Here is a 19,425-nt window from a genome sequence, read left to right on the forward strand (position 1 = left end):
AAACGAAACACCCAGTCCTTCTTTAAACGTAAATAATCCTCTCACACTTGTTTTAACTAAATGTTTACCATATAGAACCATATATATTGAAATCACTTCAACAACAGGCTGCTGTCGTACCGACAAGCAAAGCTCTGCATCTTCAAGTTCAAGGTCTTACCTGAACTGGTTCCCAGATTGCATAGCTACAATGGATAACAGACGTTCTTCTCACTTCTGTCTGGACTGTTGTAGAAGTTGAACTTTACCAGTTTGAAGGTGAGGATGTTTGTTCTATCCACAGACCTGTTACCCGTCACCTATTCTGTAAATTCCACCTTTTTCAGACGAACCACTTCGGTTTTTGGAATCCTCAGGTTACCTGACAGTGACAGGTATGGGGAAAATCTGGATTCATCATTCAGAATATTTTTTTGTCATTTGTTTGACCACAATAATGTCAACTGGTCAATGCTTATTAGATAGAGCAATTATTTATCTTACACAGTTTAAAAAAAAATAATTTAAAATTCAGAAATAAAGTTATTCATTTATAAATCAATCTACCAAATACATGAAATATATATAGACCCATTCAAGTGCACCTTTGGCTTTGGGTCCAGGGTGTTCTTGACTTTTGATTGTATTCAAATTAAAGTTGTGTAGGACTCTTTGTAAACAACAAATGATTATGCTAGCATGAACATATCATACTTGTATTAGTGACTTAATCACAATGAAAATCTGTAATAGATCAAACTAAGTAAAAGTCTCTATTTTTTTTTACATAAATCTATAAGCTTTACTTGCATACAATCCCTATTTTCTATTCGTCCAGATCAGACCATGCAAAAATGATTGTTGGTTTCCCCTATCCCTGCCTGGAATGAAGATGTAAAAAAGGAAGAATTGTTATAGGACTAAATTTAAAGAAGACATTATCTGATTATTGTTTAATAAACTGAATGTGACTTTTTTCCTTTGTAATACTGGTTATTTCAAGCATTTCTGTTAAGTTTTGTCATAACCAGAGTTCAATAGTTTGAGAAAAATCTAGCATAATGAAAGACTACATCTACAGCGATTCAAGCAAAATTTCTTCGACAAATCCAAACCAAGCCGCATCAAGATAAAATATAGTGTGGACCAATAAATGATCAAATATTTATCTTATCTGCCTACAAACAGTTGAATATGATACTTAAGATGATTTTATGAAGATAAATACCACTTATGGACCTCATTGTCTCCTTTACAAGGTCTCTTTTGGTCAATTTATACCTCTAATTTCCTTAAAATTTTAACTTTTCAGGTCAATAAGTAAAAATAATGGGGTAACTTTCACTCATTTATGATAAAAATGTTATCAGAAATGAGTAACTGAAGTATTTAAGCAGAATGAACAATCCATATATAAGTTAACTGTCTCCAAGGAGGTTTCAATAAGTCCTTACGTCAAAATTAAATTTACACAGCATTCCAGAGAGGGACATAAAAGGCTTCTCTTTTAAAGAATAATTTGTCGTTACAGCATTAAAAATAATTTCATTAACTTATAAACATATATATTTATTTATGTATTTCCTAAGAAAATGTTCTATCATAGCAGAATATAAGAAATAAGGAGAAAAAGCACCCCCCTCCAGCCCCCCCCCAAAAAAAAAACAAAACAAAAAACAAAATCAATTTCAAGTAAAATAATTCTCATAAAATGTGTTTTGGAAACTCAATCCACTCAGATGTTTCATTTTTTGTTATGCTGATATCTATAATACTAAAATAATGAGGTCCAATTTGTCAGCTGGCATGGGATTAAAAAACGACAAATCAAAGAATTCAACTTTATATATAGCTAATATAGGACAATGGTGTTGATTAAAAGTTACACCACTCCAGACCCTTTTGTTTTCCACATAATTAATATTGTAAATAATTAACAAGTTCCAATACCAATACCAATAGTATATTCACCTTTTTCCTATACCTTATCTGTACGTTCTGCATCTGACAGGCACACCTCTAAACGGTGTATTTAGGATTTGCTATACATACAAGGGTCATAATCAATCACAAGGTTGACAATACTAAATTCTATCACATTGTTTCCTATTGTCAGTGATTGTAGTATTTTAATCAGTATGACTTTAAAAGATGATAATATGAATACTAAAAATCTAGACTTAAAATAAGGTGTATAGGTTCAGTTTACAATTTGTTAGCCGGCATGACGCAAAACAGCAAAACCAAGAATTCGACTTTATTTATAATTAATATTGGACAATGCTGTTGATAAAAAATTGCTCCATTCTAGGCTCTTTTGTTTTTCAAATAGTTAATATTACCAATAATTGATAAGTTCCAGGTCAACGGTTTCTAAAAGAAAGATTTTGAAAGTAGAGAAAACTGTACATCTTATAATCAGCATGACTTTATCAGATAACTAGATATCCAGGCTAAAATAAGGCTTACACATAGTTATATACTTTATTTTAGTCAGGGACCATCGATTTCACGGGTGTGTTCTAGTCTTATGTAAAATTTAACACAAATGGACACAAAAGATACTACACTATATTTGACTTTCGTTCTTAAATAAAAATAATCAAATATAAATTTTGATCTCGACTTTCTGCATATCATTTTTTTTATTATTTCACATGTGTATTTGTGCCAATCAGCATTTCTTTTTTTATCTTTCACTTGCGTAGATTTTGTCTTTCATTTTCTCCAATTGTGTACATGTTAATTAGATAGGTGAAAGTTCTTTTTCAGCACCATTTATGAACATTATGTTTTCTGGTCTGTGCGTCCGTTCCTCCGTCTGTCCCGCTTTAGGTTGAAGTTTTTGGTCAAGGCAGTTTTTTATGAAATTGAAGTCCTATCAACTTAAAACTTAATACACAATGTTCCTTATGATATGATCCTTCTAATTTAATGTCACAATTTTCAAAAATTGAGTATTCAGATTTAAACAATTATTCCTAGATGTTTTGACATACTGGCAACGTATGCATGGAACTAATGTCTTGATGATTCTCGTAAAATAATGTCCAATCTTGCAATGAAGTTAAAATTTATTTATACTGCTTATTTCACAAAATCTTATAGTAAAAATAAAATTATGACAAAGGGTCATTGTCGTTTGTCATTTGTTTCATTTCAAATTGTCTAAAGGAGAAATGACAAACATTTCCCCTGATCTCACTGAAGATAATTACCTAATTTATGTATATCAACACTTTGGTTAGCTTGCTTTCTTTGTTTGTATATTTTGTTTAATTATTTTTTGACAATGTCCAATTGAATTTAAATATCATATATATACAGGTTTACATAGATATAGGAAGATGTGGTGTGAGTGCCAATGAGACAACTCTCCATACAAATAACAATTTAAAAAGTAAACCATTATAGGTTAAAGTACGGCCTTTAACACGGAGCCTTGGCTCACACCGAACAACAAGCTATAAAGGGCCCCAAAATTACTAGTGTAAAACCATTCAAACGGGAAAACCAACGGTCTAATCTATATAAACAAAACGAGAAACGAGAAACACGTATATATTACATAAACAAACGACAACTACTGTACATCAGATTCCTGACTTAGGACAGGTGCAAACATTTGCAGCGGGATTAAACGTTTTAATGGATCCAAACCTTCTCCCTTTTTCTGAAACAATAGCATAACATCACAACAAAGAAAAACATACCTATATATGAAGATGTCAATCTTAATTACAAAGCTTGAATAAACATTTAAACAAACAAAGCAAGGAGGCCAACCAAAGTTTTACCCTACATGCATTAGGAAATAAGCTGTAAGGCAAAACATAATAATAAAATTAATACTCAGCGAATGTGAAATAAAATCAAAATTGTCGGTGGTAAAAACTAAATATAGTTATAAATTTAACATAAGACAAAAAGAATTGCTCCAAGAATAATATCCAACATTAAATCTCTCCCTTTCATTTAGCTTCAACTATGACCGGAAAGATTGAAAACAAATTTTGATTTTTAATACCAGCAACAACCCTTGTTTAAATTTCCAAAATGAGCAATTTAGATTTATAATATTTTATCCTGTTGAAGAAATCTTACTTTGTAGTTTTGAACGGAAAATTATTTCTAAAATAATTTTTGAATTAAAAACTTTTTTGTATTTTATATTTACTGTCTCGTTTATTCAAAACACTTGAGATAGTAATAACAGGGATTGTATTTTATGATAGATTTATAACATTTTAGAATAAAAAACTTTAATTCATATATTATACTATAATTTTAATTTCCTTATATCTTAAACAGTCAGGGGACTAAATACTGAAATAAGTGATTTTTAAATCACTTATTTGAGTAGCAAATTTGAAGTTTTGTCACAAATTGTGATTTTGAAGTTTTACCAAAATTTTAAACTGTGACATAGGTTTAAATAATATCTTTTTATTAATAAACTTGGAAAAAATGAACTTTTTGCTTCTTTTATGTAGCAAGGTTTATGCCTTTGATGCTATCAATTATCTGCAAATTCTATTTTAGTTGAAAAAATGCTATAATAATGGCTTTACATAATGAACTGATACTTTCTTCACAGATTTTTCCCAGCAGTGGGAGTATTTTTCCTGTGAAGTTCAAGGTTTCATCTTTCAGATTATGTAATAAAATTCTACTGTTCGGTGATAAAAATTTCACTGTTAGGGGACAGTTGAAATTAGTGGGGGTTATTAAAATAATGATACTTAAATAAGTGATTTTTGGGAAGGAAATTGAGGTATGATACTTAAACAAGTGATCTTAATGTCATTATCCTAGATTCAGTACAAGGTCATCACCTGAAATGACCTGGTCATCCTAGACAAAACAGATGTTGGTTCTGATAATTTTAGAAACATAATTAGTCCCTGGATCATTAGTATTATATATTTAAAGCTATAATAAAATTAAATCACTTCTTTTAGTGATTAATTTGTACTACTTAAATAGGTGATTATTAAAGAAAGACAACTCTTACTTCCAATCTTTATGGAAATAATGTTACTTTAATCAGTGATTTAGAAAATCACTCATTTAAGTAAGTCCCCTGACTGTTAAATATTCAGAAATAATGAATCACAAACTTGATGCAATAATTAAGTTTGTCTGAGTCAGGAAAAATAATGGTATAAAGACGTTCGTTCATGATTTTGTGTGTCCGTCTGTCAACAGTAGCGAATAAGTTCATTATGGCAGACTTCTAAAATTGACATGAAAAAAAAACACACTTCTAGTCTGATATAGTCAAATACTTTGTAAGTTAGCCAGTGCCATCTTTCATTTTTTGTATTTTCAACAATTATTCTAATGAGGGACAGAGGACAAAAACAGATTTTCATAACAAAAGCGGCGTGAAAGGTTATTTCAAACAATTTTTCATTCCAACAGATGGTGTTTCTGAAGGTAAATATTATGCAGCAACAGCATCATAAGATCTGATACTGATACATGCATTTAATCTCTTGTATTACCGGATGATAAAGTAGGTGAATATATTTGCTATTCTTGGAAATTTAAATGTGAGTTTCAAAAGTCCAATTTGTGATTTTTTAGCTCACCTGGCCCGAAGGGCCAAGTGAGCTTTTCTCATCACTTGGCGTCCGTCGTCCGTCGTCGTCGTCCGTCGTCGTCGTCCGTCGTTAACTTTTACAAAAATCTTCTCCTCTGAAACTACTGGACCAAATTAAACCAAACTTGGTCACAATCGTCATTGGGGTATCTAGTTTAAAAATTGTGTCCGGTGACCCGCCCAACCAACCAAGATGGCCGCCATGGCTAAAAATAGAACATAGGGGTAAAATGCAGTTTTTGGCTTATAACTCAAAAACCAAAGCATTTAGAGCAAATCTGACATGGGGTAAAATTGTTCTTCAGGTTAAGATCTATCTGCCCTGAAATTTTCAGATGAATCAGACAACCCGTTGGTAGGTTGCTGCCCCTGAATTTGTAATTTTGAGAAAATTTTGCTGTTTTTGGTTATTATCTTGAATATTATTATAGATAGAGATAAACTGTGAACAGCAAAAATGTTCAACAAAGTAAGATCTACAAATAAGTCAACCTGACCAAAATGGTCTGTTGACCCCTTTAGAAGTTATTGCCCTTTATAGTCAATTTTTAACCATTTTTCGTAAATCTTAGTTATCTTTTACAAAAATCTTCTCCTCTGAAAATACTGGACCAAATTAAACCAAACTTGGCCACAATCATCATTGGGGTATCTAAATTAAAAATTGTGTCCGGTGATCCGGCCAACCAACCAAGATGGCCGCCATGGCTAAAAATAGAACATAGGGGGTAAAATGCAGTTTTTGGCTTATCACTCAAAAACCAAAGCATTTAGAGCAAATCTGACATGTAGTAAAATTGTTTATCAGGTCAAGATCTATCTGCCCTGAAATTTTGAGATGAATCGGACAACTCGTTGATAGGTTGCTGCCCCTGAATTGGTAATTTTAAGGAAATTTTGCTGTTTTTGGTTATTATCTTGAATATTATTATAGATAGAGATAAACTGTAAACAGCAAAAATGTTCAGCTAAGTAAGATCTACAAATAAGTCAGCATGACCAAAATGGTCTGTTGACCCCTTTAGGAGTTATTGCCTTATAGTCAATTTTTAACCATTTTTCGTAAATCTTAGTTATCTTTTACAAAAATCTTCTCCTCTGAAACTACTGGACCAAATTAAACCAAACTTGGCCACAATCATCATTGGGGTATCAAGTTTAAAAATTGTGTCCGGTGACCCGGCCAACCAATAAAGATGGCCGCCATGGCTAAAAATAGAACATAGGGGTAAAATGCAGTTTTTGGCTTATCACTCAAAAACCAAAGCATTTAGAGCAAATCTGACATGTGGTAAAATTGCTTATCAGGTCAAGATCTATCTGCAACAACAAAAGAAAGAGAGTTTTTAATGACCTCAGCTGGCTATACAACCCTTGCACAATCAACTGAATTTTGCAGAAATCATTAATAGGATAGATTGCCCTTATATGATAATTTTGTATTACCTTTTTGGTTTTTTTGGCAAAGTTGGGGGGGGGGGGATGTTGCGCAACAACAAAACTACTTCACAACTTTCTCATTACTTTGCATTTCTTGTTAGATAAATTTTACAAAAATTCTCCCCTTAAACAACTGTTGAATTTAAACAAACTTGGTTTAAATCACCACTAGGATATCCAGGGACCACTGTGTATGATGACCCTGCCTGCCCACATGGCTGAAATAAAGCAGAGGTTTCAAATGCACTTTTTAGTATTATATCTCTGAAACTAAATGACAGTACAACAGTTGCATTTATCATGTAACAATTGTAAATAAAAATATCAGGTGAGCGACACAGGGTCCTTGGACCCTCTAGTTTCAAATAGTGGGCCAGCAAGAAAAGTTTGAACTATGACGTCAGATGCAATGTTCTAAAGAAAGACAACTCTTTTCTTCAAAACAAACAAGAAAAAAAAACATGAAAATTACTCATAACTTTTTTGAAAGGTCGGTGACACAAACTTTTTTTTGCTTTATTTTGAAGATTACATACACATGGCACTTTCCTTCTTGAAATTTAGAATGGATAAATCACTGGCAGAAATTTTTTAATACTGGAAACGTTTTTCATTTTTCATTTTTATTTTTGGCGGGGATGAAATAAATCATATTTTTAAAGATCAAAACAATACGAGTTTTAAATTTTTGAACCTGTTTTGATAGATACAAATCTACTGTTTAACGTGAAACAAGAACTATGCTTGTAGGTTTGATACAAAGAATTTTTTTGAGAGTTTAGATAACAAGCAAATATTATGTTAATATTCAGGAAACGCGAAACTGAGGTTGCTATAGTGACAAAAATAAGTCGGTGACCCCCAATTTGTTTCATCACATTTTGTTCCTCAAATCATGAAATACCTTCACACAAAATTTTAAGGAAAAAACTCTGGTAGAAATGAATAGGTTGTTTGGTCTTTAAGTAACAATTACTAATTTGTTTACTATCAACCACCTTGACACTTTTTTTACAGAAAATGTAAATATTTTAATTTGTCAGATGCTGTGAAAAAGTGTCCTTCAATTGGACATTCTTTTATGATAAAGTACTATTAAATTCTGTCCTACAAGGTTGACATTCAATAAGAGGACTTTTTCACAGTGAAAGCTAAGTGTCCTTTAAAGGGAGATAATAAAAAAGTCACTGATCTTTAATTCTGCTAAGTTTTTTTTTACCTATTCTGCATCAAGCAAATGAAAGATCTAGTCGATGAATCATGACTTATTGGGAGCTGTCAACAAGCACCAAATCTAAAGAAACTTCTGACACAAGCAAAATTCAGTACACAGAACGAAGGTGGCAGAAATACAAAAATGGGGGGATCCCAGATGTGGAACATGCTAAATGCTAGAAGTAAAACTCTGAAATCAGGCACAGCAATTACACAGAAAAATATTATTTATTGTGCAACCTCTCCCACTTGTAATCAAAACTACATACAGGTCAAACCATTTGATAGAGGAAGAGTTCACAAACAGCTGTCTGGACAAAGGTCCCTTCAATTAGAAACTCTCCATGTTCTGAACACTTTGACCAATGTGGAAAGGGAAAATTTAAACTATATCCCTTTCGGGTCAGGTGAGCTTTTCTTATCACTTGGCGTCCGTCGTCCATTGTCGTGCTGCCCCTGAATTGGAAACTTTAGCGAAATTTTGCCGTTTTTGGTTATTATCTTCAATATTATTATGGAAATAGATAAACTGTAAACAGCAATAATGTTCAGCAAAGTAGGATCTACAAAAAAGTCAACATGACCAAAATGGTCAGTTGACCCCTAAATGAGTTATTGCCCTTTATAGTCAATTTTTGTCAATTTTTTTTTTACAAAAATCTTCTCTGAAACTACTAAGACAAATTTAACCAAACTTGTCCTCAATTATCATTAGGGTATCTAGTTTAAAAAATGTGTTAAATGATGCCATCCGGCGAACCAAGATGGCCAACATGGCAAAAAATTGTAACTAGGGTAAAATGCAGTTTTTTGCTAAAATCTCAGAAACCAAAGCATTTTAAGCAAATCTGACACAGTTAAATTTGTTTCGTTAGGTTTAGGTCTATCTGCCCTGAAATTTCTGTAACAAGCATGCAAAATGTTGTTGGGTTGCTGCCCCTGAATTGGTAATTTTAAGGAAATGTTGCAGCTTTTGGTTATTATCTTTAGTTTGGTTAAATTTGTCTTAGTAGTTTCAGAGAAGATTTTTGTAAAAAAAAAAATTGACAAATATTATCTTGAATATTATTATAAATAGAGATAAACTGTAAACAGCAATAATGTAGAGCTAAGTTAGACCTACAAATAAGTCAACATGATGAAAATGGTCAATCGACTCCCTTAAGGAGTTATTGCCCTTTATAGTCAATTTTTAACAATTTTCATAAATTTTGTAAATCTTGTAAAATATTGCAAAATAGTTTAACTACTGTGATAGATTCATTAGATAGAGATAATTGTAAGCACTAAGAATGTTCAGTAAAGTAAGATCTACAAACACATCACCAGCATCAAAACACAATTTTGTCATGAATCTATCACTCTGCTGTGTCCTTCGTTTATGATATGCACATAGACCAAGGTGAGCAACACAGGCTCTTTAGAGCCTCTAGTTTCAGATGTGGACCTAAGATAAAATTCCACTTGAAGCCAAGGAACGCTATTTTATTTAACTGTATAAGCCAACTTTTAATAAAAAGTGAAATTCGGTCTGTGAATAAGATTCCTTAATATATACAAACTACCACATGACGTTACTATTAGGTAACATCACAAGTTGTTACTAGTAAAGATAACAATTCTGTCTGATGAACTGTAAGGGATGCAGTGAAAGCGCTAACAGAAACAGTTCGATTTATAATGTGATTTTTTTTGTGATTTTTTTGTGTTTTTTATTTTTATGTTCTTTGAAAATTTCGTCATCAAAAATGTGTGTCATTAATATTTACATGTACTTGGGACCTTTTGAATGTTCAAAACTGTTCTATTTGCTTAAAAGTAATCTGAAGCAATTTCTAGACAAGCTTGGATCATCAGGGTAAAATGCCTTGTGACCTAAATATTGATTAATCAGTTAAGCTAATTCTTTTTTTTTCATAAATAAAAAAATTCTACAGATGATTAAGTATATATAACTTATATTTATTTCAAGCAAACTATAAGAATGTTTATAAAATTTAAAAAAATCACAGAATCTTAATTTAATAAAAAAAAAAACAGATGCTCCGCAGGGCGTAGCTTTATACGACCGCAGAGGTTGAACCCTGAACGGTTAGGGCAAGTATGGACACAACATTCAAGCTGGATTCAGCTCTAAATTTGGATTGTGATTAAATAGTTGACACAGCATAGGTTTCTGACACAGAATGAATGTGTTCTAATGAACTTAAAATTTTTGTTTCTCTTAGAGCAATTCACTATGCTGTTGAATATTAATCCTCTCAAAAAAATGTTTGAAGAAATTTTCTTTTTTATTTATGAAATTTCAAATGAGAAAAATTGAACCCAATTTTTTTAATCACATCCCCCTTTCCCTTATTCCAAAACTAATCTCAATTAAAATTTCTAATGGAGTTTGCAACAATAACTACTCATTTAAATACATCATAAAATATTAAGATGTAAAAAAACTGCTTGTTATCACTGAATGGTAAAGATTATTTTAATTTATCAGTTGGTAGTAAAAAGTGAATATACATTGTATATTGTATATAACAAAGATTTAAGTTGATTCTGGACAAAGAAAGATAACTCCAATTAAAAAAAAATCTTGCTATTGCACAATATTTTGCAATTAGATATTTCTTGCTTACTATTCTGGACAAAGAAAGATAACTCTAATTAAAAAAAAATTTGATATTTCACAATATTGTGCAATTAGATATTTCTTGCCATTGCGCAATACTGTGCAATTGAAAAGACTTGCTATTGCACAATACTTAATATAATAATTTTAGATCCTGATTTGGACCAACTTGAAAACTGGGCCCATAATAAAAAATCTAAGTACATTTTTGGATTCAGCATATCAAAGAACTTCAAGATTTCAATTTTTGTTAAAATCAGACTAAGTTTAATTTTGGACCCTTTGGACTTTAGTGTAGACCAATTTGAAAACAGGACCAAAAAATGAAGAATCTACATACACAGTTAGATTTGGTATATCAAAGAACCCCATTTATTCAATTTTTGATGAAATCAAACAAATTTTAATTTTGGACCCCGATTTGGACCAACTTGAAAACTGGGCCAATAATCAAGAATCTAAGTACATTTTTAGATTCAGCATATCAAAGAACCTAACTGATTCATTTTTTGTCAAAATCAAACTAAGTTTAATTTTGGACCCTTTGGACCTTAATGTAGACCAATTTGAAAACGGGACCAAAAGTTAAGAATCTACATACACAGTCATGACAGTTAGATTCAGCATATCAAAGAACCCCAATTATTCAATTTTGATGAAATCAAACAAAAGTTTAATTTTGGACCCTTTGGGCCCCTTATTATGTTGGGACCAAAACTCCCAAAATCAAACCCAACCTTTCTTTTATGGTCATAAACCTTGTGTTTAAATTTCATAGATTTCTATTTACTTATACTAACGTTATGGTGCGAAAACCAAGAAAAATGCTTATTTGGGTCCCTTTTTGGCCCCTGATTCCTAAACTGTTGGGACCTAAACTCCCAAAATCAATACCAACCTTCCTTTTGTAGTCATTAACATTGTGTTTAAATTTCATTGATTTCTATTTACTTAAACTAATGTTATTGTGCGAAAACCAAGAATAATGCTTATTTGGGCCCTTTTTTGGCCCCTAATTCCTAAACTGTTGAGACCAAAACTCCCAAAATCAATCCCAACCGTTCTTTTGTGGTCATAAACCTTGTGTCAAAATTTCATAGATTTCTATTAACTTAAACTAAAGTTTTAGTGCGAAAACCAAGAAAATGCTTATTTGGGCCCTTTTTGGCCCCTAATTCCTTAAATATTGGGACCAAAACTCCCAAAATCAATACCAACCTTCCTTTTGTGGTCATAAACCTTGTGTTAAAATTTCATAGATTTCCATTCACTTTTACTAAAGTTAGAGTGCGAAAACTAAAAGTATTCGGACGCCGGACGACGACGACGACGCCGACGCCAACGTGATAGCAATATACGACGAAAATTTTTTCAAAATTTGCGGTCGTATAAAAATTGCATTATTTGTTAAACATGTTAAAGGGACAGTATGGACCCAGTTCATCATTATGATTGGAGCACATGTCATGTGCATGCTGTGTATATTGTATAATAGATTTATTATGTCTTGTCTATCTTAAGTTTGGTTAAACTGGCTACTGGGAAAACATTATTACATGTTTACATTCCCAATTACTACTATAAGTCAATTATGTGTGAAAAATTTCAATTTCATGGGTTTTAATCTCGGTTTTAATCCCCCAGGATGTGAAACATTAGAATTTGTGTATATAAATGAAGAGATATGAAAATTTTATCCTCAGTACTGTAGGTCCCAGTTACTTAATTAAAGACAATAGAAATATTAAATAAGGGTAATAAATATCCCCCCTCCAAAAAAAAAATGAACATTGAGAAGTTCTCAGTCTGATACATATTTCAATGATCAATTTAATCATCTTTTATAAATTAGATGTGAGGACATGCATGGATTAAAACTCTTTCTTAACTTGGAAAAAGCACCTGGTTTCCTTAAGAACACAACATTTCAGGGGGAGGATGCAGAGCCTCTATATATTTACAGTTCTCCTGGATACTGATTTGTGAACATGTAAAAATAAGGCAGCTAATGCACTTATGTAACCTCAACAGCGAAAATGACAAATGTATAATTTTATTTACTTTTTTCAATTTCTCATTGATGTGTTGTAAATTTTCTGTTAGAAACTCACACAACTCTCTATCTAAACTAGTGTGAAAGTAACACAAGACTGTTTTATCTTAATTTTGCATATTTTTTTTCTAGGTGTACAACTGTGCAAGTATTGAACATCAGCTTGAAATGCAATGTGACCTAAAAGACAGTATAATAATGGACAGATGTAAGTAATGATAAAATAGTCAATGATATGGGAAATGTATGAAATTGTAAGAAAAAGTTGACAGGCATATTGTTTTACACCTGTCCCTCCGTTGGTCAGTTAACTATATATATTGGTCAAAGTACAGCCTTCAGCAATGATCATACTGCATAGTCATATATAAAAAAGGCCCTGAAATTACAATTGTAAAATAATTCCAAACTAATGACCTTAATATTAATATACAAATAAAAAAACTAAAAACAAATATGCAACACAGCAACAAACAACAACCACTGATTGTCCAGGTTCCTGACTTGGGACAGGCACAGAAGATAGCAGGATTAAACATGTTAGTGGGATCCAAGCCCTAATAAAATCATATTTTAGTTATTCTCCTCAACCATTGTCAACACTTTTAAATGTTGTACTTAACTTTATATATAAAGAAGATGTGGTATGATTGTCAATGAGACAACTTTCCACAAGAGACCAAATGACACAGAAATTAAAAACTAAAGGTCACTGTACCCTCTTCAACAATGAGCAAAGCCCATACTGCATAGTCAGCGATAAAAGGCCCCAAAATGACAAATGTAAAACAAGAAAACTAACGGCCTAATTTATGTACAAAAAATGAAAAAAAAAATATGTAACACTTCAACAATTGACAACCACTGCATTACAGGCTCCTGACTTGGAACAGGCACATACATTACATTGTACCTTAATATTTTAATTCGCATATTGGTATACAATCTATTGTATGTTTTTTTTCTTTTTTTCTTTAAATAAAGTTATATGCAAGTGGGGGCATAATCTGTGTCCCATGGACCCAATCATGACATTTATTTATTCAGAGAATTTTGAAAGGAATAAATAATAAATAATTTTTGTTTACTTATATCTCTGAAACTAAAGCAAAAGTATAACAGTTGCATTATTTCATGCATCAATTGTAAATGAGAATATCAGGTGAGCGATAAAGGCCCATTGGAGCCTCAACTTTCTATAGCCATTATTGTTATAGCTGGTCAGTGGTAATAAACCTATGAAAATAAGTCAATTATTTAACCTCAGAGCACTACCAACAGATTCTTATCCAGTGTATTTGATCATGTTGATGAATAAATTTTATTACAACTCGTTAACAGGGCAAGATATGGAAATTTATTTTTCTTCTGGTTTTATAAGATTAAGAAAAAACAAAGGAAAATGATATTTTGATAAACATTAAACATGTTGTTGTGGTTTTGTGCTCTCTTGAACCATCAGATTATTACTGTACTGCAATAAAAAAAAAACATTAAAGAATATCAGAGATTTACGGGAACTTGAAGTAATTGAAAACTTGTTCAAATCCCAAACTGCACTTTAACTTTACTTTGTATCAACCATTAAGTGTTGTGAAATGTTTACACAATGCTTGTTAACACCAAACACTGATCAAGTCACTTTCGTCATTCTCATATTATCATGAATATGTTACTTTTTTAATAGGAAAAAGGATATATATTAGAGATATATTTACAAGCAGGGACATCTGTGTCCCATGGACACATTCTTGTTTTATTTATTACATATTTTAGTGTATTAAAGTAATCATACTGCTTCCACCTTTCAATATTCTAACAAAGCTCTATCTCTTTAATGGATAAATAAATGATACTAGTCATGACCTCAACAGATAATTTTTTTTTTTTCAGGTTCTCTGGTTGTAAGAACCTGTTGGCCACACACATGAAGATTTTCATTGATCCTGCTTTCAGCTAAATATCAGAAAAATTAAGAACAAAGGAAAATATGCTGAAACTGTACAGTCACTGGTCAGGATTATTTCAGAAGTGAAATTATAATACAATTTATTTTACTGGTTAATTCCTTTGATTTGTAATTTTAAACAACACACAGAGGCTTTGCATTATTGTTTTACAAGAGAGACACCAAAAGATGCGGTCAACATTTATCATTTTTATCAAAATACACCCAGGACAAACCATGGATACACTTAACTTGAAATATGGTGCTTTCATACCAAAATTGCCTGGAAGTAAAAGAAATAAAGAACCATTCATGTCAGCAATCAGGGGATAAGATGAAAGAATGCAGAATAAGGTACTGTAATATTCAGTCTTAATAAGAGTCCTGCTTCTCTATATATACATATGCTTTTTGTTATGCCCCATCGTAGCGGAGGGGGCATTAAGTTTTATCCTTGTATGTTTGTACATAATATTAGATATAAGAAGATGTGGTATGACTTCCAATGAGACAACTCTCCATACAAGTCACAATTTGTAAAAGAAAAACAATTATAGGTCAAAGTAAAGTCTTCAACACAGAGCCTTTGATCACACCAAACAGTAAGCTATTACTAATTTAAGGACCCAAAACATTACTATTGTGAAACCTGCTGTCAAACATGAAAACCAACGGTCTAATCTATATAAAAAAAGAGCAAAGACAAACACTTATAGTGCATGATTTTCTCACTGTGTTGAAGACGCATTGGTGGACTTCGGTTGTTGTCTGCACTTTGGTCAGGTTGTTGACATATTTCCCCCAATTCCATTCTCAATTTTATGAAGAAGTTATTGAACTTTATTCTTGAAAAAGAGACGGAGGTATCATGTTCACATGGCACATCTGTTTATTTGTTTTAGTTCACTATAAACTTAAGTTTGCTTAACCAAATGTACTGAAACTTAAACACAAATTAATGCTTATTACCACAAAAATCAGATCAAGTACTCATTTTGGTACTGTGTGTCACTTTTACCATTCTTGATTTATGACCCTTTAAAATGTTATATGCAAGCAGGGGCATAATCTGTGTCCCATGGACCCATTCATCATTTATTTATTCAGAAAACTCTAAAAGGAATAAATAATCCATAATGTTCATACAGATAAAACATATGGTTTTAAGGATTTTAATCTGTTTATTAAGTCACATGCAAACTCAATGTTGCTCCCCTTTTAAATCTCGATCAGTGTTTGTAAAAAGAAAAAAGTAACATAAAAGAATGCAGGTTGCCAGGAACATTCAAATTGGAGAAAGGGAAAAGAATACAACTCTACGCTAAATAATTTTGAAAACTTACTGGCTATACTATCTTTATTTGTAAAAATGTCAAAAACATTATGTACATTATGATCATGTTGAAGTGTGAAACGTCACACAAGGAAATCAAAATGGTCAGGGGGGGAAAGAAGTTTTATTATAAATGTCAAATGGTTATAGTCTCAACCTATCAACATAATCAAAATTGTTGATTTCACAGTTAATATTTACTTTTAGCATGTTCAGCAGAATAGAACGTTTTTGTTATATTTTATTAAATGTTAATTTACTTTGCTCTTACAGGCAGGAGTGAAAGGAAGAGAAAGCTAGGCATCAGTAAAGAAACAGATCAATTTATAATATGTAATAATTCCATCTGAATATAACAAACATTGCACATGCTATGAAGATTTATTCACATGTATACTATGATTTGTAGTTATATTTTATTGTATGTATTTGTAATATTAAAAGTACATGTATTTTACTTTAGAACAGTATTTTAATTTTTATATTTTGCTGTGGAGAATATCAAAGAAATTTAGAAAAAACATAATTAAAGATAGTTTCTTCCATGTTTTCTGTGACAAAAAAAAATGTGCAAATTAGGAAAATTAAATGAGGCTACATTATTGAACATTTTTGAGTTTGAGTTTTTTTTTCATTCCTATTTTAAAATTTCATTGGCATTTGAAATAATGAGTTGAAACTAGTTTTTATCAATTATTTTGTTTTCAAGATGTACAACAGTAGAGAAGGTTAAGGTTTTGTGTACAATAGTTTACTATGATGTAATGGTCAAATAAACTTGAAACTGTACTTTCAAGTGTTCATTTAAGTCAGTGTTTTTTAAACAATTACAAATAAGTTACTGAACATGGAAATCTGATTGTGGAAGCAGAGTATAATGTGTTATGGACACATATATATATCTCTCAATCCCATAGAGCATCGCCCTCCTCACCAGCCTCGCAGTAATGGCATATTGACTTTGAAAATTTCCTTTGTTTACACTGAAATATTTGTCCAGTTTAAGGAGAACCACTAAAAGTAGGTCAGGGATAATTTATATGCAGTTGAATAAGCTTTTGGACAATGCGTGTGCTTAGGGATTTTAATAATCCTGAACGCTAAATCATGGTTTTATAACTTACAATCTTTTGCAGTTTTCTGTTTATATGTTAAAGTTTATGCTTAGGCCAGTTTAATATCGACCACTTATAAATAGGATTTAGAGGATGCATAGGCCCCCCTTTTTGTGGGACAAATTTGGTTGATATTATATTTAGGGAATTACTGAAGCATGACAAAAGGGATGCAGTATAGAGTAACCTTATTATTTCTAAGAAATTACTTTTTTTTTTTAAAGAAATGAAAAGTATGGTTATAAACATATTTTTTATGAATTAAGATTTTAACAAATGTTGGAAACAAATTTATGTAAAAACTTTTTTTAATGTATCAAAATTAAGTGTTGTAAAATCTGAATGATTTTTTTTTTCTGGATTTTCCCCAATATGTTTAAAAAAACCAAAATGCATAATTTTTTCTTGTAGATATTATTTCGGGATTTTTCCCGAAATGGGTAAAAAAAATCTATGTAACAAGTGTGTGTCTGATATTAGATTTATATTTTCGGGATTTTTCCCGAAATGTGAAAAGAAATTATTAGTCATGAGGTCTAGCATATACATTTGAATTTTCGGGATAAATCCCGAAATATTTGAAGACATCTGTGTTATACATGTTGTACTTAGTTTATTTTTGTCGGGATATTTCCCGAAATGCGTTTCAGATCTGTTTGTTAAAATGCTCTGCCAACATATATGTAATAAATAATAATGTTGAGAATGATTTCGGGACATTTCCCGAATAATTTGTTGTCACATACATCTTTACTACAAAAATTTTGAAACTTTCATATATTTTGGGAACAATAAATGTAATTTTATCAATTATAAGAATAAAAACATGGAATGTTGTAAAAAATGTGTGTTTCTTTATGAAATCTTCATTCAATTTATGGTAAACATTGAAAAAGATTATAAAAAGGAATAAAATGGATTTTACTCTTTTAAAATAGAGTCTGTTATATGTAAAAAGAACAAACTGCGTCAACTTGAAGATTGACAAAGGCACAAAATCAACTAATATAAGAACTATAGACAAAAGCATTCACAAGTAAGAAAGGAAATATATTTAAAATGTTAATAAACATGACAAATAAACTTTTATTGCTGTTTCTCTCTCCATTTATAACATTTTATTTGTTTATTTTGTGTATTTATAGGTGATCAGACCTCTTTGTTTTCATGATCAATAGGTCAATACTGAAGAGGAAAGTGAACTGGAATGTGTGCTTTCCTGCAAAAAAAGAATAGGAAATTTCATCATAATCACATGATAATGGCCTTAAACAAAATGAAGTTCTATAATAGTACACAAAAACACTATTGTATAAAAGCAACAACATAATTTATATATTAGTCGAAATAAAGGAGAAATGCAGAAAAAGTACTATTTTGTTGTTGAAAAAAGGAACACCAGTTTTATCCACTCAGTTACATTGCTCCCTCATATCAAATATATACAGAAGAAGATCATTGAAGAACAATTTGCAAAAATGTTTCTCTTAGAGTTGAAGGAAAATGTTTAGTGAGTGGAATAATGTATTCACTGAATTCTTACTAGTGGATTAAATAACTGTACACAAGCTGAAACAGAAGAAAATTTTAATTTAAAATAACAGGAAAAGTGTTTATTTTATTATTTAATCTGCAAATATAAACAAATTCTCTAGAACACTACAAATGGTATGACATTCAAATTGGTTACTTATTAATGTAGTGCGTTGATACAATTACAAAGAAAACAGAATCCTTTGCTACAATTTTTTTTTATAAATCAAAGTTAAAGTTATATAAAAAGTATGAACATTGAATACCTAGACCTTAACAGTCAGACTGTATTAATTTTCAATGTCATTAAAATGTTGAGTCAAACATTTATTAAAGTTTTAAATATCATTTGTATCAATTATTCAGTCTTGTAAAAATTATATTCATACTATTTGTACACATGGTATAGTGAAGAAATGTTTAACAATCTAAAAATAAGGGAAAACATTTCCTTAAGGGAAATTTGATGTTCAGAAATTTCCTTCGAGGAAATTTGAAGAACAATGATTTCCTTAGAGGAAATTTGTTGTCTTGAATTTTCCCTTAAGGAAAAGTATTTGTCAACAATTTCCTCACAG

The 19,425-nt window shown here is 31.0% G+C and overlaps 2 long non-coding RNA genes across 3 annotated transcripts in view; both read left to right on the forward strand.

The window, feature by feature from the left end:
* The window catches only part of LOC143042310 (uncharacterized), a 51,536-nt gene extending 32,341 nt beyond the window's left edge, over positions 1 to 19,195 (forward strand). Inside the window, exon 3 of the long non-coding RNA XR_012967938.1 lies at positions 18,460 to 19,195. This is a non-coding gene — a long non-coding RNA (uncharacterized LOC143042310). The remainder of the gene's footprint in view (positions 1 to 18,459) is intronic.
* LOC143042308 (uncharacterized) lies at positions 169 to 16,806 on the forward strand. Of its 2 annotated transcripts, none has more exons than XR_012967935.1 (4): positions 169 to 258; positions 13,051 to 13,126; positions 14,812 to 15,220; positions 16,473 to 16,806. It is a non-coding gene; the product is annotated as an uncharacterized LOC143042308 (long non-coding RNA). The 2 variants fall into 2 exon arrangements; XR_012967936.1 differs by having other exon boundaries at positions 231 to 374.
* Positions 19,196 to 19,425: the final 230 nt, after the last annotated feature.

The sequence above is a fragment of the Mytilus galloprovincialis genome, chromosome 8, assembly GCF_965363235.1.
Source record: "Mytilus galloprovincialis chromosome 8, xbMytGall1.hap1.1, whole genome shotgun sequence".
Lineage (NCBI taxonomy): Eukaryota > Metazoa > Mollusca > Bivalvia > Mytilida > Mytilidae > Mytilus > Mytilus galloprovincialis.